The following is a 26,781-nucleotide window of genomic DNA, read 5'->3' as shown; positions in this document are numbered from 1 at the left end:
TAATTATTCGGTGGTGGATCAAGCACTGTTCAACCGTGTTATACGGTGGTGGATCGAGCACGGTTCATCTGTGGAGGACTTTATTCACATTTGATTTATTATATAAGGACTGTTTTGACATTTGCATATAGATTTGCTAATTTATACACTGGGTGTTTCTAGAGTTTTTACTATTTTACATAGGGGTGTGCGGCTTGGTCCCATATGGTAAGGGGCCAGCAGTATTTATGGTCTAGGATTGCAGCATTTATATGCACTTATCACCTATGATTGGGTCTCCATTAATTAATGGTTAGAGGCTGGTTAAAGCCCATAATTTATTGTCACTTTATTTATTTACACATATTTTGGTGTATGTGGAATTTAGCGCAGCTTATATTTTTTCTTTAGTTATGTAATACAGTCAAGCCGCAGCTGAATCTGGTCTTTTTGAGACCAATTTATATAATTTTTTGTGGTTCACCTTAGCGCAGTTTTTCTTTTTCTTTTCCTGTCTTTACAGAACACTACTATGGGGGAAGGGGGCAAAGGACACTACAGTGGGGGGGGGGGGGGTGTGATTTGAAGGGGGCAGGGGACACTGCATTGGGGGGTTACACAACACTACTGTGGGTGGAGGGGGGCAGAGGACACTACACTGGGGGGGCGGGTGATATGAAGGGGGCAGAGGACACTGGGATCTGGAGGTACAGAACACTACTGTGGGGCAGTGCCGGGACAAGTTCATCCAGAGCCCAGGGCAAACACGCCAAACTGCGCCCCCCCCCCGCCCCCAATGTGTATGATCATTATGTGTCATCAAAAATCCCCCCACCCCCCAAAAAAACAAAAACTGAGCACTAATCTTTTTCACCCCCCTAAGCATAAATTCCCCCTCCTCCCAGTGCAAATCTGTTCCCCTGCTGAAATCCCCCCTCCCAGCACAAATCTTACTCCCCCCATATCCCCCCAATTCAAGTGCCCCCCCAAAAAAATCCAACCCCGATTCCCCTCCTAGAACAATACTTACTCCATGCTGCTCCCCCCAAATCCTCCTTTCCAACACAAATCCCCTCCCCCCCAATTTCCTTGTGGTGCCCCACCACCTCACATGATACCACAGTGCCCAGGGCAGCCGCCCCTCCTGCCCACCCCTTGTCCCGGCCCTGCTGTGGTGCGGGGGGGGCACTACAGGGAGAAGGCGATGTGAAGGAGACAGAGTACACTACTTTGATGCTGTCTTTTTATTGGGAGCTTGGTAATTTTTTTGTTGTTGTTGTTTGTTTGTTTAAAGGAGCAGCCAAGTAGCTACAATCTTTGCTTTTCTCCATGTTGTCCAGGTAGATCTCATCCTCTGAATGGTTGCCTACACCTGGCCTAGGCTGTGTAAAATCCAGTAATACCGTCTTGCCCGGCTCTGCACGTGCTCAGTTGCTCTCTGTTTTTAGGCACTGCTGAGTTTGTAGAGGCCGATCTGCTGACAGCCTTAGGCCTCATGCACACGGACAGCCACTTTTTTGAGCTTTTTTTGCAGCTTAAAAACGGCTGTCCATGTTAGTCTATGGCTTCATGCCCATCTAGGCGTTTTTGAGCTGCAAATGGCATAGGCGTTTTTAAGCTGTAAAAAAAAAACAGGACCAGTGCGTTCCGTGGCATGGAGCCAGAGCTGTAAAAACGCGAATCGCGGGAAAACGCGCAAAAACGCACACAAACGCGCAAAAACGCCAATGCAAAACGTGGTAAAAATCGCGTTTTTAACGAAGATTTTTCCAGGCGTCGGAGCTAGCTTTGCAGCCAGTTTTTTAAAACGTCCGTGTGCATGAGCACTTAAAGTTGAATTAAACCCTCCTATCCTTTACAGCCAAGGAAGCTGCTTCCGTTTTTTCTGCAACTTCCATGGTACTGCACATGTGATCAGTTCGCCATTTGATGGCTTGACAGTTTGGTTGCGGAAACAAGCAAAACCTGGCATTCCTGGAATGTATATGTTTTTTGAAACTGCTAAATCGTTGGGATTATCTCCACTTTAAGATTTACTGTTGCTCAGGGGTTCGGGGCTTCAGCAAAATGGCAACCTCCAGAAGAAGAAACATGAACAATGCTGGGGGGGGGCAATTTACAGTGCACACATTTTAATAGCAGAATTATTAAAGTGTTTGTTACCCCAACACTTCATAATCCTGATATGTGCCTGCTGTACCCCTGCGGAAGGCAGGCCCTTCCGCAGGGGTGGTAGGGGTAGGGCAGGAATAACAGACTTGAGCCAAAGTGGCAAATTGCAGAAGGTGCGTGCGATTACGTCAAAGGACGCACCAGACTTGGTTGAGTGGCTCACTCAGCCTTACTCTTCTGCACCCTCCTCATCCTCTCGATCTGCACCCCCAAAGACACTACCACCAAGACCACCACCATATACCCTCCGCTTGAGTCACAGGAATTATTTTCCAATCCGTCACAAGACATTGCCGATGCGCAGCCATTCTTGGCATTGGATCAGGAAGAGGAGGTAGCAACAACCGCCACTCAGCAGTCTGACGACAGTACGTGGGTGCCCACAAGAGAGGAAGAGGAGGGGAGTTCAGAGGGAGATAGGGAGGAGAAGCAGGCGGAACTTAGATTGCACAGGAGGGACAAAGCAGACTGCTAATGTATCAGGAGCGAGGCATCAATCATGTACGGTCACATCTGGCGCTCCCAGGAAGCCAACACATGGCTCTGCAGTGTGGGCTTTTTTTAACGTGTCCGCTGCTGACAATAGGGTTGCCATCTGCAATCTTTGCAGTCAACGCATAACTCGCGGTAAGCCCAAAACTCACCTAGGGACGACTGCCTTAAGAAGGCACATGAGCTGCCATTACCGAGCCCAGTGGGAGCAACAAAACCCAAAAAGCCACACTCCAGGCTCTCACCGTCCAGCCTCGTCTTCTACTTCTCCTTCTCCTCACAGTTGTCCTCCACTTCACCTTCCATCACGCCATCCTCACGTTTTTCTGGAAAAAGGCAGGCTTGCGTGGGCCAAATGTTTGAGCGTAAAAAAATTATGACGCCAGATAACCCTCTTGCCCAACGGTTGACGGCTGGCTTGTCAGAACTGATAGCCCACCAACTACTGCCATATAAACTGGTGGACTCGGAGGCCTTTCGAAAATTTGTGGTCATTGGAACACCACAATGGAAGGTCCCAGGAAGGAAGTATATCTCACAGAAGGGCATCCCAGAACTATATGGCCATGTTCAGCGGCAAGTGAATGCATCTCTGGCACACAGTGTCGGTGCCAAGATACATCTGACCACAGACACGTGGTCTAGCAAACATGGACAGGGAAGGTATATCACTTTTACTGCCTACTGGGTGAACCTTCTGACGGCCGTCAAGCATGTAACCCATGTAGATTTGGTTTTACCGCCACGGATTGCATGCAAGCCTGGCTCTTCTTCTCCTCCTCCTCCTCCTCCATCCTCCTCCCTCTCCTCCTCGGCTGACTCCTCCTTTTCCGCTGCTAGCGTCTCTTCCGCTGCGTTGCCTGAAGCTCCCCAGAATATATGTGTTGCGTCTGTTGTGCCTGGAAGCCAAGAGCCACACTGGCCCTGCACTCCTTTCAGCTTTGCGTTCACAGGCAGATTAGTGGCTAACACCGCTCAATATTACAGTTGGTAAAGTGGTGTGTGACAACGGTGCCAATCTGCTTAGTGCATTGAAACATGGCAAAATTACGCACGCGCCATGCATGGCACACGTCTTAAACTTGGTCGTGCAGCGATTCGTTGTCAAATACCCTGGGGTCCAGGACATCTTGCGGCAGGCAAGGAAAATCTCGGCCCATTTCAGAAGATCTTACACGGCCATGGCTCGCCTTGCTGACATTCAGCGGCGACACAATCTGCCGGTCAGACGTCTTATTTGCGATTGCCCAAAGCGATGGAACTCAACCTTCTATATGCTTGATAGGCTGCTCCAGCAGAAACATGCAGTTAACGACTACCTGTACGAACTCTGCGGCAGAACAGATTCTGGGGAGCTTGTTTTTTTTTTCACCATGCCAGTGGCTGCTCATGCGCGATGCATGCAGACTTCTGCAGGCCATTTGATGAGATCACCAAACTGGTCAGTCGCAGCCATGGCGCCATCAGTGACATGATACCTTATGCCTTCTTTATGGAGCGTGCATTGCATCGTGTCATTGATCAAGCCGTGGAGGAGCAGGAGCAGGAAGATGAGGAAGTCGCAATGCTGGATGAATTCCCAGGGGGGGCTACTCTATCTGAGACAAGTCAACAACAGGAGTCTGAAGAGGAGTCATAGGAGGATGGTGCCGGGGCAGATGAGAATGCTTTAAACCTTTCTGGAATCCCTGTTATTGTGCATGGATGGGGAGAGTAGAACGAGGAGGACGACATTATCCTGGATGATGAGCAGGAGCCAGGCCACCACACCGCTTCCAGTCAAATGGGGGCCTTCATGCTCCAGTGTTTTAACAGGGACCCCCGTATAAAAAGCATAAGGGTCAAGGACCAGTACTGGGTGCAACGTACTTAGACCCCCGGTACAAACACAAAATGGCGGAAATGTTACCATCGTCACAGAGGACTGTCAGAATGGAGCACTTACAGACTTTGCTTCGACAACTGCTGCATTCTGCTTTTGCGTGCGCTGGCAGAGGAGGAATTCCCACTCCCAGAGAAAGAGTTGTGGGTACCAATCCAACAGTGCCTGCAAGAAGAGGGCGGTTTGAAGATGTGTTGGTGACTTCTGATATGAGGTCATTCTTTCAGCCGATCCATCGACAGGTGTCATCTGGATCCAGCATCAGGGAACGCCTAGACTGACAGGTGTCCGACTACATTGGGTTAACGGCCGATGTGGACGGTCTGAGGAGTGATGAACCCCTGGACTACTGGGTGGGCAGGCTTGACCTCTGGCCAGAGCTTGCCCAATTTGCAATGGAACTGTTGGCTTGCCCCTCGTCCAGTGTCCTGTTCGAAGGGACGTTCAGCACAGCAGGGGGGATCGTGACCGATAAGCGCACTTGCCTAGCTCATGACAGTGTTGACTACCTGACATTTATAAAAATGAATGAGGCATGGATCTCAGAGGAATTCAACACATGTGACCAGTAGACCATGTATATGCATAACTATATAAACGATTTATTTAATCAAGCACACAGACTTTTTTCTACCTTTGGCTCACTTCCTTGTACAAAAAAAGCACACCGTACTATATGCCCGTACCCTCCTGTTTGAAGAGGTTGAGCGGTGTCATATTTTTGGGTCCCGCAGCGAGTTGCTGGTATCAGTGCTGCTGTCAGTGCTCTCTATCTCGGTGCTGGTGTCAGTGCTCTCTCTCTATCTCGGTGCTGGTGTGTTGTCAGTGCTCTCTAACTCGGTGCTGGTGTCAGTGCTCTCTATCTCGGTGCTGGTGTTAGTGCTCTCTATCACGGTGCTGGTATGGTGTAAGTGCTCTCTATCTCAGTGCTGGTGTCAGTGCTCTCTATCTCAGTGCTGGTGTCAGTGCTCTCTCTCTATCACGGTGCTGGTGTCAGTGCTCTCTCTCTATCACGGTGCTGGTGTCAGTGCTCTCTCTATCTCAGTGCTGGTGTCAGTGCTCTCTCTCTCTCTATCTTGGTGCTGGTGTGGTGTCAGTGCTCTCTATCTCGTTGCTGGTGTCAGTGCTCTCTATCTCGTTGCTGGTGTCAGTGCTCTCTATCTCGTTGCTGGTGTCAGTGCTCTCTATCTCGTTACTGGTGTCAGTGCTCTCTATCACGGTGCTGGTGATCATCTCCTGCACCCTCTTCATATCCTGCCCTGACCTTTCCTCTCCTCCATGGCCTTCATGCGCTCCTGAATTGACAAAATTTCACAGATAAAAAAAACAATGCTTGTCGTTGTCGATCCCAGATTCACTTCATACTTTTGTTATGTCAGCGTCCATGTGGTGGGACTATGTGTGCACAGCTAGTAAGTATTTTGTGGCTGAAAATATGACCTGTAGGTTTTTAAGGTTCGCCTGCCATTAAAGTCAATGGGGCCCACCGCGAACTTTGCGTTTCGCAAACTTTTGCCCACGTTCGCGTTTCGCTTTCGCAAAACGTCCCCTCGGAAGTTCGTCCATCTCTAGGGAAGATGGCCCCCACCCATCTCCATAACAATGCAGGGCAAAACTTCACTTCTGCCCATAGCTATTAAAGGGCCATTTTTTTTTTTTTGACAAATTTTATTTTATTTTTTATTTTATTGCATTTTAAGTGTAAATATGAGATTTGAGGTCTTTTTGACACCACATCTCATATTTAAGATGTTTACATCCTTGTAATAGGAATAAAAGTAAATTTTTTTTTTTTTTAAACCAGTGTAAAAATAAAAGGTAAAATAAATAAGAAAAACAATTTTTTTTTAAACAAACCCCTTCCCGACGCACTCGCGTGCAGAAGCGAACGCATACGTGAGTAGAGACTGCATATGAAAACGGTGTTCAAACCACACATGTGAGGTATTGCCGTGATCGGTAGTGCGAGAGCAATAATTTTAGCCCTAGACCTCCTCTGTAACTCAAAACATGCAACCTATAGAATTTTTTTAAATGTTGCCTATGGAGATTTTTAAGGGTAAAAGTTTGTCGCCGTTCCATGAGCGGGCGCAATTTTGAAGCGTGACATGTTGGGTATCAATTTACTTGGCATAACATTATCTTTCACAATATAAAAAAAATATTGGGCTAACTTTACTGTTGTCTTATTTTTTAATTCCAAAAAGTGTACTTTTTCCCCAAAAAAGTGCGCTTGTAAGAGCCCTGCGCAAATACAGTGTGACGGAAAGTACTGCAAGACCGCCATTTTATTCTCTACGGTGTATAATGTTTGAGGGTTCTAAATAATTTTCTAGCAAGAAAACAAAGAAAACGTTTTTAACTTGTAAACAACAAATCTCAGAAAGAGGCTTAAGTGGTTAAACGGAGTAGGTTGTTTTACAAGGTGATTGATGGTTTATAATAACCCTTTCCCTGCCAGGTCCACATTCATTTTGTGCGGACCTAACGGCAACGGCACACACAATCTGGTGGCTGAAGCCTGTGAAACTGACAGACCCCTGCCTGTCAGGGGAGATAGCTCGCACACACCACCGGTACCGGCATCCCCCCTCCCCCCCCCCCGCAGCAGGCCTGGGATCTCCATGGTGGGTGCCAGCGGGTAGAGGGGAAGGAGAAGAGCAGACACACGTCTGCTCTCTTTCCCTTCTTCTTGTGCCCCCGGAAAGCGACGTCTCTGACAAGTCTGGGTGTCCCCGACTCGCTTTGCCGGGAATTGTTTTGCAATGCGATCTGCATTGCAAAACATTCAGTGGAGTACAGGGGAGACATTGGGGGTCATTGGGGAACATTGGGGGGCTAAAAATCATCACATAGTGATAAAAAAATTAAGTAAAAATAAAAAATTGAGCAAAAAAATAAAGCACATACAATCCCATCCCCACTCCCCCACCCCCACATACACACACATGAAAGCGTGTGCGTCGGGGGCGCCTACACGTGTAAACGTTGATTGCTATACACATGTTGCATATCGCCGTGCACGTCGGAGTGAGAGCAATAATTGTAGCACCAGGTTTCCTCCGTAACACTAAACTGATATCTATAGGGGGCTTTTAAAGCATTGTCTATAGAAAATATCGGATACTGAAGTTTGTCACCATTTCAGGGGCGCACATACATTTTAAGGTTTGATATGTTTGGTATCTATTTACTTGGTGCAACCTCAACTTTTATATTATACCAAAAGTTTGGGTAATTTTATTTATTTTGTTAAAATTCACATTTGTGTGTTTTTTACTGAAATTTTGCATTTCCTAGACCTTTGCGGTCTATGTCAATATCATGTGACATAAAAATTTTTTGCAACTGCCACTATTTTATTCTCGAGGGTGTCTGCTTTCAGAAAATATATAATATTTGTGAGTTTTGTGTAATCTTCAGGCCTAAAATAATTTTTTAAACGTGTGCAAAAAAATGCAAAACTGGCTCTGGCAGTGAGAGGTTTAACGGGTAGTAGCACTATCACTTATATTTTTTGTTTCTTACCACAATCAAAATACACACCGGATGGGGCCTCAGACAGAAAAACCTGACAGAGGTTCTATTTTGTCCAGAACTTGGAAGAGAAGTTTGGCTGAAGTTCCACTTTAATTATCTTTTCTGTTTTGTGTGTGTAGGTAGGGTGACATTGGCAGGAATGTTACAATATATTAACCGCTTGCCGACCAGCCGCTGCAGTTTTACTACGGCAGAATGGAGCGGCTGGGCGAAACAACGTTATCCACTGGAGGTGCGAGCGCATGCCCATAGCTGATGCGAGTGCCCGGCAGGCGGGATGACCGCCGGACTCCCGCGATCGCTCGTGACGAGATCCTGATTCTTTCAGGGGAGAGGAGACAGATCGTGTGTCCATACTATGTATGAACACCGATTTCTCTCTCCTCCTAGACAGTCTCATACCCCCCCTGTTAGAACATACAGAGAGGGAACACTGTTAATCCCTTGATCGCCCCCTAGTGTTAACCACTCCCCTGCCAGTGATATTTATACAGTGATCAGTGCATTTTTATAGCACTGATCGCTGAATAATTACCAGTGGTTTAAAAAATATGTCAAAAATGTCCGATGTGTCCGCCATAATGTCGCAGTCCCAATGAAAATTGCAGATCACCGCCATTACTAGTAAATAAATAAATAAAAATGCTATAAATCTATCCCCTATTTTGTAGACGCTATAACTTTTGTGTAAACCAATTAATGTACGCTTATTGCGTTTTTTTTAACCGGAAATATGTAGAATAATACATATCAGCCTAAGCTGAAGAAAAAATTAGTTTTTGTGATAAAAAAATGTGGGATATTTATTATAGCAAAAAGTAAAAGATATTGGGGGTTATTTACTAAAGGAAAATTAACTTTGCACTGCAAGTGCGCTTAGAAGTAAAGTCGCTGTAGATCTGAGGGGGGCATGCAAGGAAAATAAAAAAACAGCATTTTAGCTTGCACAGGATTGGATGATAAAATCAGCAGAGCTTCCCCTCATTTCAGATCTACCCCTTAGATTTAGAGCGACTGCACTACAAAGTGCACTTGCAGTGCAAAGTGGATTTGCCTTTCGTAAATGACCTCCATTATGCTTTTTTTTTGTTTGTTTTTTATTGTCGCTCTTTTGTTTATAGCGCAAAGAATAAAAAACACAGAGGCGATCAAATACCACCAAAAGAAAGCTCTAATTTTGGGAAAAAACGGACGTCAATTTTGTTTGGGTACGGCTTTGCATGACCGTGCAAATATCAGTTAAAGCGACGCAGTGCCGAATCGCAAAAAATGGCCTAGTCATTGAGCAGCCAAATCTTCCAGGGGGCTGAAGCGGTTAAAGTTCCTTCAAGGACAAGTACTGAGGTGAATTGTTCAAAGTTCTCATTGCGTAAGAATCAGCAGGGAAAAAATACATGATAGAAAAGGTCTATTGATAAAGATTTTGTCAGGTTCTCTTACAGTTGATGTTTAAACGGCACCTTCGCCTAACTTAGACAAAATCCTTGCTCCGGCCCCGTTGGGAGTAGTAGGTCTTGGCAGGCTGACTACATTTGCATGCTGACCACCCTAAGTAACGCCCACATGTGTCACACATTCTTTTCTTTAAAACACATTTATTTATTACAGATACTTAGATAGCGCTGTCCATATACACAGCTCATTACATATACTGTATATTGTACATTCACATCAGTCCTTGCCCTCAATTTCTCCTTGTACCCTCTTTTAATCAGGGGTTGCCCATCCATTAAAGGTGCGCGAGCGCTGCCCCCCTCCTCCCCCCACCCCATGCATCCGGCCTGGATTCCAGTTGGGGGGGGGGGGGGGGTTTGTTTGAAGCTCGTGATTAGAGCCAGAGGTTCTCATAGGCTTCACAATAGGGTGGGCTCGGGGCGCAGAGCACTGCAAGCTGAGACCACCCAGGTGTGTTGCAATAGCGAATGGATATTCGCTATTGTCACACTGATCCTCCTCTTGACCAATCAGGAAGCAGGTTCTGAGACTTGTCACCCGATTGGTTGAAAGGACAGGCGTTTGGATTGGATGCCTAGGAGGTGGAGGGAGGAGACACACACAGAGGAACCCACCGTGATGCAGAGGAGAAGACCCCATGGAAGCCGCAAGCCACCGCCCGTCCGCAACCTACATGAGGTAAGTGTGGGACTGCATGACCGACCGATACACTGCCGGTGGGGGTTTGGAGAGATCGGGTAGTGCTGGGGGGTGACCCGACCGATTGACAGTGGGGGTGTGCCACACTGACGGACAGACCGGGTGACGGGGGGGGGGGGGGGGGTTGTTTGACTTAACAAACATTGGTACCTTCTTGCCAATGACTCTATCCTCTGCAAATATACTGGAGTTAAACCTGACATCACTTTCAGAAAGGCGAGATCACTTAGGGATAGACTAACACAGATACATATACATATAGGTATATGTATATGAATCCAAATCCAATAAATGAAAGTGTGGGGGGGGGGGGCAGGGGCAGTCATGCTGGGGAGGAAAAAGCAAGATGATGCTGGATGTCCTCCAGCCAGGGGCTAAGGCAGGCTTTATCTGACTTTCTAAAGCTCACAGTGTGCAGTGAAATCAGAGTAAGCCATTTCAGGCCAGGAGAGGAGCCGGTACAACTGTGCAAGACTGAAAGGAGGGTTGAAGGTCAGCTTCAAGGGACACACACAAAGCCAAGAGAAAGCGGCGTATGCCAATGTTCTGTCTTGAGACCATTAGTGCTTAAAATAGAACTCCAGCCAAGCAGCTAAGTACACAGATGAATTGTGTACATGTGAAATGTTTTACCTGCCAAATAACTTGCTATTCTGTTTTGCCACTTTTGTGTCTGACACACCCCATCCACCCTGCCCTGCCAGAGAACCATCTCTCTGCGCTGCCACTCTACGCATCCTCTACCCAGCTTATTGGACTTGTAATAAGCAGTATGGCATTGGTACGGTCTTTTCTGTGCTCCTCCTGTAAGCTGCCTTTGCCCCTCCCTGTCCAGCCGCCTACGCCTCGATCATATTTGGATGACTGCACAGCTTCGTATTGTCTTCTGCGGCATATCCCCAGCCAACAGTATGTCCTGTCCCCACTCTCTGACCATCATTCCCTCTATTAGGTCTGCAGAGTCCTCTCAAGCATAACATATCTTGAACATTAAGTGCAGACCTTTGGTGATGTCAGGGGCCGCGTTTGAGGCCCCCTTAGCCCATAAATTGACGACCACTGCTCTAGGTTCATGTTCCAATTCTCTGAAAGATGTCTGCTTTGCAGAGGATTGAAGGAAATTAGTATTGATAGGGTTGATTTTTGGTAATTTTGTCAACAGTATTTAACATGGTCCTTGTAGTAAAATTCAAGTTTGGTTTGTAGGCAGTGCCTAGAGTATTGTCCATATCCCTGGTATCCAACCTGCAGCCCCAGGGCCCGACAGCATCCAGAGAATTGTAACATGAGCCAAAGGATCTACAGTATTGTCTAAGTCTCTGGTGCCCAACATGTAACACATACCTCCCAAAATTCCGGGACAATACAGTGTCCTTGAATTTCCCCCTGGGCCGATCTGATGCCCCTTAAAATAGCCCACACATCACTGCTGTCACTCGCTCTCAGCCTGTTGTGGACCCCTGGATGGTGAGACCCTCTTTTACACAGTTGCTGGCTCAGTGCCCAAATGGTAGCTAGCCCCCACCCTCCTGGCGTCTAGCAACCAGTAACAGTAGGAGGAGAGAGGCAGAGACCCAGCATTCACAGCGGAGGAAGATCTTCCTCCTTCTCTGCACCTAGTGCTTAGTTCCACCCACCTCCTCCCTGCATTGTCCAGCCAGCAGCATGCAGAAGTACAAGCGTAGATATGAGTTTTGTAGAAAGGCAAGTAAATCCAAAGCCCACACCATGACAGATCGGGGTTAAAATCAGCAGTCAGCTCCCCCCCCCCCAGCCAGCGTTCTGTGCTGAACTGTCAGCACTTCACAGGAGCTCTGTGTGTGTGTGTGTGTGTGTGTGTGTGTGTGTGTGTGTGTGTGTGTGTGTGTGTGTGTGTGTGTGTGTGTGTGTGTGTGTGTGTGTGTGTGTGTGTGTGTGTGTGTCAACCTGGCGATAGCACTGATGAGTGCAGAGAGGAGGTAGGCAGATAAGTATGCTGGAAGGAGGGTTTATCCTTTGATATCAGGGCAGGGTTCATGCTGGGACTTGTAGTCCTTCACTTTTAGGGGATGTGACCCCCAAAAGTGAAGGACTACAGATCCCAGTATGAACCACTTAGAACTGTAGATTTGTTCCCCTCCCCCCCCCATTAGGAAAGAACTACAGTCCCCAGCATTAGCACATGAAATCCATGGGGTCACACCCTTAATTCTCAGGGGTCCATGCTGGGACCTGTAGTCCTTCAATTTGGGGGGGGGGCACATCCTTAGATATCAGGGGTTCATGCTGGGACTTGTAGTCATTCACTTTGGGGGGAATGTTACCCCCCAAAGTGAAGGACTACAGGTCCCAGCATGAACCCCTCAGAGCTCAAGATGTGACAACCCCCAACCGGCCCCCGCATGGGAGGAGTCACATCAGTGGCAGGAGGGGGCGTTCACTTTCCCGGACCTCTGGTGTGTCGGACTGGTGGCATGCTATAGGCGACAAGTGGCACACTGCATCTGGTGGCAGGCTATGGGTGGAAAGTGGCACACTGCATCTGGTGGCAGGCTACGGGTGGAAAGTGGCACACTGCATCTGGTGGCAGGCTACAGGTGGAAAGTGGCACACTGCATCTGGCATCAGGCAACGGTGGCAAGTGGCCTGCTGCATCTGGAGGCAGGCAATGGTGGCAAGCTGCATCTGGGGGCAGGTGACGGTGGCAAATAACAAGCTCAGGGTTTGCACTGATTCTGCAGTATGGTGAGTTGAACCATCAGCCATTCACACGACAAATCACCCCCGCCGCCCGAATTCCTCATCAACCCTGAGACTACATTCCCCCCAAACCCCCCCCCCCAGTTTTTTTGGGGAAGGGGGGGTCTCTGAATGTCAGTTTGGAAATCTGGTCCCCCTAGTGAAGACTGGCCCTTGCATGTCCCCGATCTCAGCAATATATTGTATTTCATTTCTCATAGCAAGGAGCCGAGTGTCACAGCCATATTTTTTACTGGCAACCTTTTGCTTTTACTGGCAGGAGAAAAGTGCCCATTTTTATTTTTACTGGCTGGCACTACTGACCGTTGGTAACACTGATAGACATGCTGGTAGGTTAATTGTCTCCTGTCTATATTCGCCCTACTACATAGCTCACAAATGTCCCTGATTTGGAGGGACTGTCCCTGATTTGGAGCAATGTCCCTCTGTCCCTCTTTCCTCCTCATTTGTCCCTCATTTTGGTCTGATCCATATAGTTTATATAAAATGCACTTTTTATCTATCAAAAAGTGTTTTCCAGTGCTAAACCTTTCATCTAATTTCTAAATTGCTGCATTTGTCAATTCCAAAGGCCAATAAAAAAGCACTTGTGGGTTCTAACCAATCTTGTTTTTTTTTTGTACAATTCTCCTTTAAGGGGGAGTGGCAGGGGGTGTGTCCTATTCCTGCATACATTTGCTGATTGGTGTCCCTCATTCACATCTTAAAGTGGTTGTAAACCCTTACAAACCACTTTGACCTACAGGTAAGCCTAGATTAAGGCTTACCTGTAGGTCCAAGAAATATCTCCCAAACCTATACGGTTTAGGAGATATTTGCCCGAAGACGGGCACCGCTGTCTACGGCGCATGCGCCGTAGACAGCGGCGCGCAGGCGCACTGAGCGGGGCATCGTCGATGACGGCAATGCCGCGAGTCTCGGCTCCCGTGTGCATGCGCGGGAGTGACGTCATCGCTGCTCCGGCGAATCACAGCGCCGGAGCAGCGAGACCCACGTAGACCCACCAAGAAGATGGGCGCTCGGAACTACAGGGGACAGCGGTGACTTCGCTGGCTCCTGTGTCAGGTAAGTGACACATAATGGACTACTATGCGATGCGATGCGATGCATAGTAATCCATTATGCTTTACCTTTGCAGGGAATGAAAGAGGAAGTAAACTCATCAGGGTTTACTTCCTCTTTAAAGGGTTGTGAGGTACTTGCTACTATGTCTGTGTATGTAAGAATGTGAGTTAGGGACCTTAAATAGTAAGCTCCTTGTGGGCCGGCACTGATGTGACTGTGTAATATATATATGAAACGTGCTGCGTAAATTGTCAGCTCTATACAAGTACCCTGTACTAAATAAACCATCCAAATGCAATCCTCTGCATGCATTACTGTGAGGTCTGTGATAATTAAATCGTCAGACATAAAGGAAACTCGCCCATCCATATTGACAAAGTGGTTTCCAATGGCTGCAGGGGATCTGGATAGTGCAAATTAATGACGTCTGAACAGAAGTTCCTCCGCTGGTTAAACAGAACTGGAAACCAAGTGAGCTGGCTGGGCATTTATGCCAAAACTCTATGTAAACAAATCACACATGCAAATGTCACATACTGCTTCCTTTGACGGAAACCTGTCCTGAAGCTGCCGTTAACTGCCTTCCTATTATTATAGTCATTTCTTTGGCTGACCCCATCACTGGTTGTGAGCATGTGGTCAGAAAATCAGACGGATTTGTGAACCTGTACAGGAACCACAAGGGCACCTTCACCAGGATTTTCCTTTCTACCAGCTACAAATAAAATGCACTTTTTTTTTTAAAAGGCATGGGGGGGATGTTGTCATAACACATTTAATGTGTACTTTCCATCTGTCATGGGGTTTTTGGTTTGTGTAGATTTGCATTCAGGAAAAATTTATATTGTACCACATTAAACCCAAAATAATAATACCCAAAAATAAGAGGTTAAATAAAATCTGTAGATTTCCCCTTTCATATAAGTAACCGCTGACCGCAATCAGTTTTTTTCTTTAGTTATCCCAAGGGTGCATTCTTCCCACTGATCACATATGTAGTCTGCAGTCTCTGACCATCTCCTGTAGTATGTCCTGCAGTCTTTGATCATCCAGTAGTATGTCTGTAGTCTCTGACCATCTCCTGTAGTATGTCTGCAATCTCTGACCATCTCCTGTAGTATGTCTGCAATCTCTGACCATCTCCTGTAGTATGTCTGCAGTCTCTGACCATCTCCTGTAGTATGTCTGCAGTCTCTGACCATCTCCTGTAGTATGTCTGTAGTCTCCGATCATCTCCTGTAGTATGTCTGCAGTCTCCGATCATCTCCTGTAGTATGTCTGTAGTCTCCGATCATCTCCTGTAGCATGTCTGTAGTCTCCGATCATCTCCTGTAGTATGTCTGTAGTCTCTGACCACCTCCTGTAGTATGTCTGTAGTCTCTGACCATCTCCTGTAGTATGTCTGTAGTCTCCGATCATCTCCTGTAGTATGTCTGTAGTCTCTGACCAGCTGTAGTATGTTCTCAGTCTCTGATCATCTCCTGTACTGTCTGCAGTCTCTGACCATCTCCTGTGGTATGTCTCTAAGCTATTGTCAATTTGCTGACAAGTGCCAAACGCAGTATGAGGTTATCCGTCAGAAAGATTTTTTATAAATAGCTGAAAATGACTCTGCAGGTGGGAGGATAGAAAAGCAAAGTACCGTTCTTGAGCTGCAGCCCTTCTACAAGTATTGTTTTGGATCCCAGCTGTCAGTCTCAGGCATATATCATTTTCGTGGGGGGGAGATCTCTAATTGGCTATGGCCTGCCTACCTGTACAATTACCACTGCTCGACTTCTAAATTGAATACACCCAGTATAGTATGAATTTGGTGAATCTAATACATGACCTTCTGCTGCTAATATAGAACATAATACTGCAATCAGCAGCACAGAGGAAACCTACCTGCCATAGCAAGCACCAGGGAATCCCAGAACCTCACCAGTTGGACCCAGCTGTGACGGCAGCCAGCACAGGGTGTGGGTTACCTGGAGGCATAGCTGGGTGTCACCTCTGCACACTCCCCAACACACCAAGGGCTGTACAGCAGCAGCAGGAGGAGGAGGAAGGGGTGGCACTGCCAGGTTTAGCTACCTGTGTCAGCCTAGATTAGAGGTATGGTGCCAGCTGAGCGATACAAGTTCTCTGTGTAATGATCTGATGTGGCTATATATGAGAACAACATCTGGACTGTTGCATTTGATATCCTAATGCCCAACCTGCAAACTGGGGGCTGCATCGGGGGCCCTTTGGCACTTTTTGTAGGGTCTCTGCAGACAGTAGTCTGTGTTTTCTTTTGCCCACTGAAGAAAAAATATTAATTTGACTCCATTTTTTTATTTGTATGTTTTTTTCTCTTTTCTTACCATCTCCTGTAGCGTGTCTGCAGTCTCTGACCGCCTGATGTAGCGTGTCTGCAGTCTCTGACCGCCTGCTGTAGCGTGTCTGCAGTCTCTGACCGCCTGCTGTAGCGTGTCTGCAGTCTCTGACCGCCTGCTGTGGCGTGTCTGCAGTCTCTGACCGCCTGCTGTGGCGTGCCTGCAGTCTCTGACCGCCTGCTGTGACGTGCCTGCAGTCTCTGACCGCCTGCTGTGGCGTGCCTGCAGTCTCTGACCGCCTGCTGTGGCGTGCCTGCAGTCTCTGACCGCCTGCTGTGGCGTGCCTGCAGTCTCTGACCGCCTGCTGTGGCATGCCTGCAGTCTCTGACCGCCTGCTGTGGCGTGCCTGCAGTCTCTGACCGCCTGCTGTGGCGTGCCTGCAGTCTCTGACCGCCTGCTGTGGCGTGCCTGCAGTCTCTGACCGCCTGCTGTGGCGTGCCTGCAGTCTCTGACCGTCTCCTGTGGCGTGTCTGCAGTCTCTGACCGTCTCCTGTGGTGTGTCTGCAGTCTCTGACCGTCTCCTGTGGTGTGTCTGCAGTCTCTGACAGATTTCTGTAGCATTACATACACTAAATGTTATGTGTGGACATTTTGGTAATATCAGGAGCTGTATTCAAAGCCCCTCGTAGAACAAGAAAGTTGTCCAGTACGGATTTAAAGTGTATGTAAACACTAACAGTGAACTACCTTTATCTTCCTTCTTTTGCCTTATTTAAATATACAGTTGAAGTCGTTTTTCTAGGCTAACTTCCTGTGCTCTTTGCCTCAAATGACAGTTATCGCTTATACTTGTTCTCTGCAGACTACAGCAGAACACCTCCTTCCTATGTTATGGAGATTGTGAGTTTTATAGTTTTAAAGCAGTATTAAACCCCAAAGCAAACACTTATTTATATTGCAGGCAGGGCTGGACTGGGACAAAAATTTGACCCTGGACTTCATCATGGCCGGCCCACTTTAATTTTGAGTGTCTCCATCAGCACTTCCCCTTACATCAGAGTGTCCTCCCTCTCCCCCCAGTGTACTCACAGTTTTGAAGGCAGCTTCTCATTCCTCTCTCCAGTCATGTGATACGTGACAAGTGATAAAGGGAGAGAGGATGGAACATCTGCCAGCTGTCTATCTCCCTCTGCAGGCTGGAGGGAGCAGAAAGCCTAATGCTCTCTCCAGCAAGTGACGGCAGCTACTCCTCCTAACAGGAGTGAAATTGCAATCACTCACTGTCAGAGAGGAGCGGCTCCAGGACTGCACCTGACCGGCCCACTGAGCCATCGGCCCACCGGGAAACTCCCTGTAGTCCCAATGGCCAGTACATACCTGATTGCAGGTTACCAATTCTTAGATGTGATGGCTGCTATCATTTTGTTTTTTAGGCTTTCTTTCTTCTATTTTCATCTGATGAGCTGGCCAGTAAGTCTGTTGTTTTTCAAAAGAACAAGCTGTCAGATGTATCAGTGTACACAGATGAGACAAACCATTTATCACTGACTGGCTCCCCCCCCCCCCCCCCAGACTGGATGAAGGACAGGGGGCACCTTTAGACAGCAGCATTGTCAGAGTGGGGGCTCTTTAATACAGGAGAAGTTCTACTGCCCAGATCACAGGTGAAAACACAGGGAAGGAAGCCTAAAAAAGAAAAGGAATGCAGCCACCACAACTGATTGGTAAGGTGCAATATATAACATTTTTGGTTTTGGATTTATTACTGCTCTTGCCGACTGCAAACATATTTTTATAATATAACATATAATATATGTTGTGATTTGCAACTGGTTTACTGGTAAGTTTTTTCACCTTAATGTATAGGATGCATTAAGGTGAAAAAACACGAGGGGTTTACAACCCCTTTAAGGCCTCATGCACACGGACGTTTTTACAGCCGCTTTTTTGAGCTTTTTTTGCAGCTTAAAAACGGCTGTCCATGTTAGTCTATGGCTTCATGCCCACCTAGGCGTTTTTGAGCTGCAAATGGCATAGGCGTTTTTAAGCTGTAAAAAAAACCCAGGACCAGTGCGTTCTGTGGCGTGGAGCTAGAGCTGTAAAAACGCGAATCGCGGGAAAACGCGCAAAAACGCGCATAAACGCGCAACATATTTTCTTTGTTTTCTGAGTGCTATAGCCAAGAGATGTGTTTCTTAAAAAACGCTACTTAACGCTAACGCTAAAAAACGCGCAAAAACGCCAATGCAAAATGCGATAAAAATCACGTTTTTAATGACGATTTTTCCAGGCGTCTGAGCTAGCTTTGCAGCCAGTTTTTTAAAACGTCCGTGTGCATGAGCACTTAAGGTAAAGAAGAGATTTGGGTTCTTTTTGATCCCAGATCTCTACATAAAGAGGACCTGTCATGCATGTTTCTATTACAAGGTATGTTTACATGCCTTGTAATAGAAATAAAAGTTTTAAAAAAATATAAAATTTAAAGAGGAACTGCACCTTTTAAAAAAAATATTAAAAGCCAGCAGCTACAAATATTGCAGCTGCTGACTTTTAATAAATTGACACTTACCTGTCCCGGGGTCCAGCGATGTCGGCGGCAGATGACGAGCAATCGTTCGTTTCTCTGCTGCCCCCTCCGCCATCCTCTGTCAGGGAATCGGGAAGTGAAGCATTGGGGCTTCACTGCCCAGTTCCCTACTGCGCATGCGCGTCTCTACTGGTCCCCGCTGTGTCCTGCGAACTGTGTGTTTCCCAGAACACAACGGGGGGGGGGGGGGGCATCTGCGGCGGTCTTGTCCCGGAAGTGGGTGCAGATTATCCAGGTAACTGCACCCCCCTCCCCCTGAAAGGTGCCGATTGTGGCACCGGAGGGGGGGGGGGGAGGGATCAGATGAGCGGAAATCCACTTCAGGGTAGAGGTCCGCTTTAAGGGAAGTGTAAAAATAAAGTAAAAAAAAAGAAGAAAAATTCTTATTTAATTTTAAAGCACCCTCATCCCTCCATGCCTACACGCAAAAGCGAACCCATGCGTAAACCAGATTTGCACCACACACGTGCGGTATCGCCGCGAACGTTAGAGCGAGAGCAATAATTCTACCGCTAGACCGCCTCTGTAACTCTCAACAGGTAACCGGGAAAGGCGTTTAAAGCATTGCGTATGGAGATTTTTAAGTACCGTAGTTTGTCGCCATTCCACAAGCGAAAAGATGTTTTACAAAAAATTTGGAGTAAATATTGTTATATATTTTTTTTCATTCATTAAAGAGCTTTTTTTCTAAATAGATTGCTTTTGCAAATCCATTGCACAAATACCGTGTGACATTAAAAAAAAAAATTGCAATGACCCCATTTTATTCCCTAGTGTCTTTGCTAAAAAAATAAAATAAAAGTATAATGTTTGGGGTTTATAAGTGAGGAAAAGGAGCAAAAACGCAGCAGGAAAAGCAGCAAAGATGCAACAAAAAGGGTGGGACTAGAATCCAATATTGGTTCACTTGATTGACTCGCTCATCATTGATGCTTCCCATGTTTACACCAGGAATGCTCAGTGTGCCCGGATCCGCCAGGGGCGTTGTCTGTGATGGGTGCCGCGCGTGGAACATGCCGCCTCAGCTCCCGATCGATACTGATGCCCTCAGGTGGCTCGCGGTCCCTGACATTGCGCCATTAAGTGCACATACACCTGTAAGTGATCTTGTTTAATATGGGGGGGGGGGTTTCTATTTATCCTCCCCTATATTGATACAAGCTAGTTTACTTAGTTAATGTACTCTCCCATTGCAGATACATCACGTCTTCTCCTGAAGAGCGGCTTAAAGCTGCGAAACGCGTCATTAAGATATGTGCCCATATGTACAATTTTTATTGTGACAGGGATCAGAAAGACCATAGACTGTGCTATCTTTCAATATGTGTATATGAATGTTGGTGGATTCCTTAACCGCTTGCCGACCGCCGCCTGTATATATACGTCGGCAGAATGGCACGGCTGAGCATAGTAGCGTACCCGTACGTCACTTTGAATTTCCCACTGTGTGCACGCCTGGCGCGAGCTCCGTGCCCGCGGGACCAATGTCCGCAGGAATACCCACGATCGTGTCACGGAGCTGAAGAACGGGGAGATGCCGATCTTAACACCACATCTCCCCTTTCTGCTTAATGACAGGACACTGATCGTCTCCTCCCTGTCACCGGGAGCAGCGATCAGTTTCATGTCACTGCTAGCCCATCCCCCAGACAGTTAGAAACAAGCCCCAGGACACACTTAACCCCTCCCTGCCCCCTAGTGGTTAACCCATTCACTGCCAGTGACATTTTTACAGTAATCAATGCAATTTTATAGCACTGATCGCTGTATTAATGTGAATGGTCCCAAAAATGTGTCAAAATTGTGCGACGTATCCGCCATAATGTCGCAGTCACGATAACATTTGCTGATCACCGCCATTTACTATTAAAAAAAAAAAAATATTAATAAAAATGCCATAAATCTATCCCCTATTTTGTAGACGTTATAACTTTTGCACAAACCAATCAATAAACGCTTATTGCAATTTTTTTTTTTTTTACCAAAAATATGTAGAAGAATAAACTGAGGAAAAAAATTTTTTTTTATATATTGTTTGAGGATATTTATTATAGCAAAATGTAAAAAATTATGCGTTTTTTTTTTCAAAATTGACGCAAATTTTTTTGTTTATAGCGCAAAAAATAAAAACCGCAGAGGTGATCAAATACCACCAAAAGAAAACTCTATTTGAGGGGAAAAAAGGACGTCAATTTTGTTTGGGTACAACATTGCACGAGCACGCAATTGTCTGTTAAAGTGACGCAGTGCCGAATCGCAAAAAGTGCTCTGGTCAGGAAGGGGGTAAATCCTCCCGTGACTGAAATGGTTAATTACTTGGCACCCGCGCTATAGCCGAAAGACGGCTGCAGTGCACCCGAGCGAGTCGTGCGCAGCGCGCTCTGTGTTCACCGAGTCTGAGACTTGGTTGATCACAGATCAGGGTAAGGGGTTGATACCGGCCCCTTACCACGTGATCAGCTGTCAACCAATGATGGCCGATCACGTGATCTAAACAGAAGCTCGCTAACTGGTATTTTTTTCTCCCTCACGCTATCAGTGTGAGGGGGAAAAAGCCGATCGTCGACTTCTGTCAGAGGGACATCGGTCCCTCACTCGGAAAGCCATGTCTGTTCCCACAAATGTCACCTGCCAGTTCCCACTGTGCCACCTACCAGTACCCACAGTGCCACCCATCAATGCCCACCAGTGCTGCCAGTCAATGCCCATCAGTGTCTAATAATCAGTGCCACCTCTCAGTGCCACCTCTCAGTGCCGCCTCATCAGTGCCGTCTATCAGTGCCCATCAGTGCAGCCTCATCAGCGCACATCGATGAAGGAGAAAAATTACCTGTTTTCAAAATTTTATAATAAACTATGAAAAGTTTTTTTTTTTTCAAAATTTCTGTCCCTTTGTTTTATTTAGCAAAAAAAAAAGCAGCAATTAAGTACCACCAAAAGAAAGCTCTATCTGTGTGAAAAAAATGATAAAAATGTAATTTGGGTAAACTGTAGCATGACCGCGCAATTGTCATTTAAAGAGTGACAGTGCTGAAAGCTGAAAATTGATCTGGCCAGGAAGGGTAAGTAAGTGCCCGGTAAGTAAGTGGTTAATCTTATCATGTGAGTAATGTTTATAAATATGTTACTACCAGATATTACTGTTTTAGAAATTGGCACTATGGAAGTGTGCATTTCTATGTTTATTAAAATTAATGTATGTAAACATGTATCTATGTATTATTAAATATTTTAGTATCCACTATTCCATAAATTTTGTTACCATGAGCTTCGTATCAAGCCCCACCCTTTTTGTTGCATTTTTGCTCCTTTTCTTCATAATGATAGGGATGGAGGCACATGACCATACCCGGCCATGGCTTCATTCAAAGTCCCCAATTCCCCCCCCCCCCCTTTTATGATTGGGGGTTATAAGTAATTTTCTAGCAAAAAATGCTTAACTTGTAAACAAAGTGCCAGAAAAAGCCTTGTCTTCAACTAGTTAACCACTTAAGGACCGGAAGATTTGCCCCCTTAAAGCGGAGTTCTGCTTAAAAAAAATAAATAAAATAAATTAGAAGTCAGCAGCTACAAATACTGCAGCTGCTGACTTTTAATAATCAGACACTTACCTGTCCCAGGGTCCAGCGATGCAGGGGAATGAAGCCTGCTCCTCTCCCCCTTCTCTCTGTGGTGCCGGTGTTGTGCCATATAGTGTCCGGCCATCATTTAGCGTCCGCCCCGTACTGTGCATGCGCAGTACGGAGCAGACGAAGCTTTGGAAAATCTCCGAAGTTGAACGGCACCTGCACCGTGAGTGGAGGTGGTAGCCCCACCATCTAAGTGGACCTAGGGTTGTGAATATTAGAGGGCCCCTCGCGGGCGAGCTACACTCGCCACGCTTTGGGCTCGGCCTCGCTGTGCTCGGCTCTTTTATATTCCTACTCTATGTCCACTTGGATGGTGGGGATAGAACCTGGACTCACGGCGCAGGCGCCGTTCATCCTCGGCAATTTTCGGAATCTGTGTTGCTGTGTACTGCGCATGCGCAGTACACAGCGGACACTATCAGATGGGGGACCTTATATGACAAGACACCGGCATTGTCACTGTGGGCACCTGGCTGTGGCTCCACTGCACATGTACGAGACGCATGGCACGCTGTGACTGGCCGGGACAATCATTTGGGACTTGTGACGTGTCCCAGATGATTGCCGAGAGGGAGGTGGGAGAGGTGAACTGACTTCCGGCACCGTGGAGCCCCAGGAGGAAGTGGGAGCTGGAACCCTCTAAAAAGATGGCATCTGCCCCCCCCCCCCCCCCAAAAAAAGTGACATGCCAAATGTGGCATGTTAGGGGCGTCACCTTCCCTTAAAGCGGAAGTTCCATTTTTGGGTGGAACTCTGCTTTAATGACAGGCCATTTTTTTTCTGTACGGCACTGCATTACTTTAACTGACAATTGCACTTTTTTTTGCTATACTAGCCCCCCAAAAAAATTCAAAAAAACGAATTTCTTCAGTTTAGGCCATATAATATATATATATATATATATATATATATATATATATATATATATATATATATATATATATATATTCTACATTTTTTTGGTTAAAAAAATATCGCAATAAGCGTTTGATTGGTTTGCGCAAAAGTTATAGCGTCTATAAAACAGGGAGTAGATTTAAAGCGGAGGTCCACCCTAAAGTGGACCTTCCGCTCATCGGAACCCTCCCCCCCTCCGGCGCCACAATTGGCACCTTTCAGGGGGGAGGGGGGTGCAGGTACCTGTACAGTACAGGTATCTGCACCCACTTCCGGGATAGCTCTCTGCGGAAAGGGGCGTAGATTACGCCCCTTTCCGAAAGTCCCCCGCTGCCTGCTGGGAAACACACAGATCCCAGAGGCAGCGGGTCCATCCTTATTGCGCAGCGCGACTCGCGCATGTGCAGTAGGGAACCGGGAAATGAAGCCGTAAGGCTCCACTTCCTGATTCCCATACCGAAGATGGCGGCTGCAGCACCCGAGAGACGATCGAGAGATCGGCGTCGGGTGCCGACAGCGCGGGCGCGCTGGACAGGTAAGTGTCACTATTTTAAAAGTCAGCAGCTGCAGTATTTGTAGCTGCTGGCTTTTAAAAAAAAAAAAACGCGGAGTCCCGGCGGACTCCCGCTTTTAAGGCATTTTTTATTATTAGTATTCATTTTTTTTACTAGTAATACACTGATTACTGTTTAAATGACACTGGCAGGGAAGGGGTTAACACTGGGGGTGCGAACAAGGGGTTAAATGTGTTCCCTGGGAGGAGTTTCAAACTGTGGGGGGAGGGCACTGACTGGAAGTAGAGAGAGAGATCGCTGTTCCTAATCACTAGGAAGAAACTATCGCTTTGTACTCCCGTCAGAACGAGGATCTGTCTCTTTATATTGACAGATCCCTGTTCTGGCTCTCTGTGGAGTGATCGTGGGTGGCCAGCAGACATCGTGGCCATCAGCCATGCACATCGCCCCCTCCCAATGCGCCATGGGCGCCTCCGGTGGCACGCACACGCCTGTTGTAGCTATTAAAGAGGCTGCCCTACAGCTACGGAAATTTACGGGAACGAGACAAGCTTCTGCCGTATAATGAGAGTGGCTGGACGGCAAGTGGTAAAAGTAGAAGGCCAGCCAATGCTTGTTTTGGCTGGGCTTCTCCTATGGATCACATTGCACTCCTGTGACCCGTTTTCAGCAGAGATCAGGCTGAAGTCTGCTCTCTGCTGATGTCGCAGAAGTCAGTCCAGGCACCGCGTCATCCCGACAATAAAGTTTGGATCCGCCAGGTGCCTGGACTGACACCCAGGTCAGCCTCTCAGCAAGCCGCTGTGAGACTGAGCTGGCCACCCCCTCCACAACCCAGCACTTCAATGAGCGAGGAGGGGGCTCATTGAAAGTCACCAGCTCTCTGCTCAGGGAGCTCTGAAAACCAAGCGATCGGCGGTGTTTGATCGCTCGGTTCTCAGAGCAAAAGCGCCGGGGGTCTGATGCAGCATCCACCGAGGTAAGTATGATTCCTAAAAAACAAAAAAAACAAAAAAAACAAAACAAACTTCTCTTTTAAGACACCTGCTGTCCTGAAAGGGGTTGTAAACCCTATGCATTAAGGTGAAAAAGCACCTGGCAGTGACCGGCCCCCCATCTTCCCCCGTTTTATTTACCTGAGCCCTGGAACTTGACCCGGCGGGGATGCGCTGTCTCTCTGCCCGGGGTTCTCGGCTCTTGATTGGATAGATTGATAGCAGCACAGCCATTGGCTCCTGCTCCTGTCAATCAAATCCAATGACATGGGACGCCGGGGGCCAAGTCCTACATTCGGCGGCTATGGACGCCAAATACTTGTCTCGGGAACACGCCCGCAAGGTAACCCCCTCAGGAGAGCGCTTCTCCTAGGGGGGGGGGGTTTCTCATGTGGGGGAGGGGCCACAAGAGCCACCGGGGGACCCCAGAAGAGGATAATCGGGGCCACTCTGTGCAAAATGAGCCGCACAGTGGAGGTAAGTATGATATGCTTGTTTATAAAAAAAAAAAAAAAAAAAAAACCTTAAAATCACTGCGACTAAAGTCACAATGCTGCCCCTTTCCACAGATGCAGTACAGTAAGTAAGAACGGTCATCCTAGAACTGGAAGTGTGTTACTGATAAGATCACCAGGTGAAAATAAAAGGTGGGAAAAAGCGTGAAAAAGGAAAACTAATGCAGCCGCCACATCTAAGGACCGGTAAGCTGCTACATGTTGATCTTGGGTTTAGATACATTGTATTGTAAATGATTAGACGTACCTCTAGTCTGTCTCCTGGCGTCTCACAGTTGTGTCTTGAGAAGTGATTGTTTATATGGAAAGACGTGTCATGTGACCTCCAGGCAGGATTGCGTTCTTAGACAGATGGAGAGTGAGGCTGGCCATCCAACTTATCGTAACGCGGTGATTCAGCGCTGGTTTATTTATATAATTTTCTGTTTTCTAGTTTATTGGTCATAGAACAGGTGTGTGTATTACTGTGTCATTGTTGTCAGACATGAAGGAGGAAGTATTTGGCCGATGAGCGTACAAAGCAGACAAAAGGGTGCGGGACAATGGACCCCAGGGGGCGGCCCTTTGTCCCCCTCCATCATAAATAACCCCTCTCTGGTATCACACGGACCTGGGAGCCCGTCTCCTGTTACAGAAATATTCCGCAATATCCTCATTTCTTGTCCAGAAATTATAATCACATTTAGCGGGAACAAAACACAACTTCTTTATCTCAAAGATCTCAGGTATACTTTGTCTCTTTCTTTTGTCAGCGTTTACATGCGGCACCCTCCCCGGCGCGGTTTTCAATGACTGTAATAATGTAGACAAATGATAACTGTAATAATGTTTTTTTTGTTTTTAAAGAAATGTCACATGATCTGCCCAGACCACATTATGTCGTTGGTCTCACGCACACGGCTGTTCCCACACCCAGGGTGCAACGGCTGCGTGCGCTTTGTATGTATAAACGCCAGTGCCAGAAGCATCGGCGGTGGCCACGTATTGCCATTCTGCAAACAAGACACCTGTGTCTCCAACAGGCATGGTTTAAAGTCGCTGCAAACCTCAAACATGTAATATGAACAAAGCACATCCCTCTATAGTGTGTACTTGTGGCAGTCCAGAGCATTAAATGTCAATTCTGTCTGCTGCCTCCTTCCTCCGCTATCAGTAGGAGTCACTTCTGACAAGGTTTCCTGACACCGAGAGAAAAAAGGGTGACAAGGGAAGGAGCTTCAGCACATGGACTATGATTGACAGCCTCAGCTCTGTTCCTGTGTGAAGGGGGGTGCATAGCTCCAAGCTGGCTCTGATTTTGAGGGACTGTCCCTGATTTGG

The 26,781-nt window shown here is 47.0% G+C and overlaps 1 protein-coding gene across 3 annotated transcripts in view; it reads right to left on the bottom strand.

The window, feature by feature from the left end:
* TC2N (tandem C2 domains, nuclear) overlaps window positions 1-25,836 on the bottom strand; it is a 141,270-nt gene extending 115,434 nt beyond the window's left edge. Inside the window, exon 1 of one of the 3 annotated variants that reach the window (XM_077466755.1) lies at window positions 25,709-25,836. The gene's annotated coding sequence lies outside the window, so the exon portion shown is untranslated. Of the gene's footprint in view, window positions 1-15,910; window positions 16,051-25,708 lie in introns of those variants that run through there. The other 2 variants (XM_077466754.1, XM_077466756.1) reach the window with 2 other exon arrangements.
* Between the last annotated feature and the right edge of the window lie 945 nt (window positions 25,837-26,781).

This window comes from Lithobates pipiens, unplaced genomic scaffold (assembly GCF_037356315.1).
Source record: "Lithobates pipiens isolate NorthernLeopardFrog02 unplaced genomic scaffold, aLitPip1_a1.2 Scaffold_37, whole genome shotgun sequence".
NCBI lineage: Eukaryota > Metazoa > Chordata > Amphibia > Anura > Ranidae > Lithobates > Lithobates pipiens.
The sequence above is the reverse complement of the archived record's forward strand: the minus strand, read 5'-3'. Positions and strand labels throughout refer to the sequence as shown.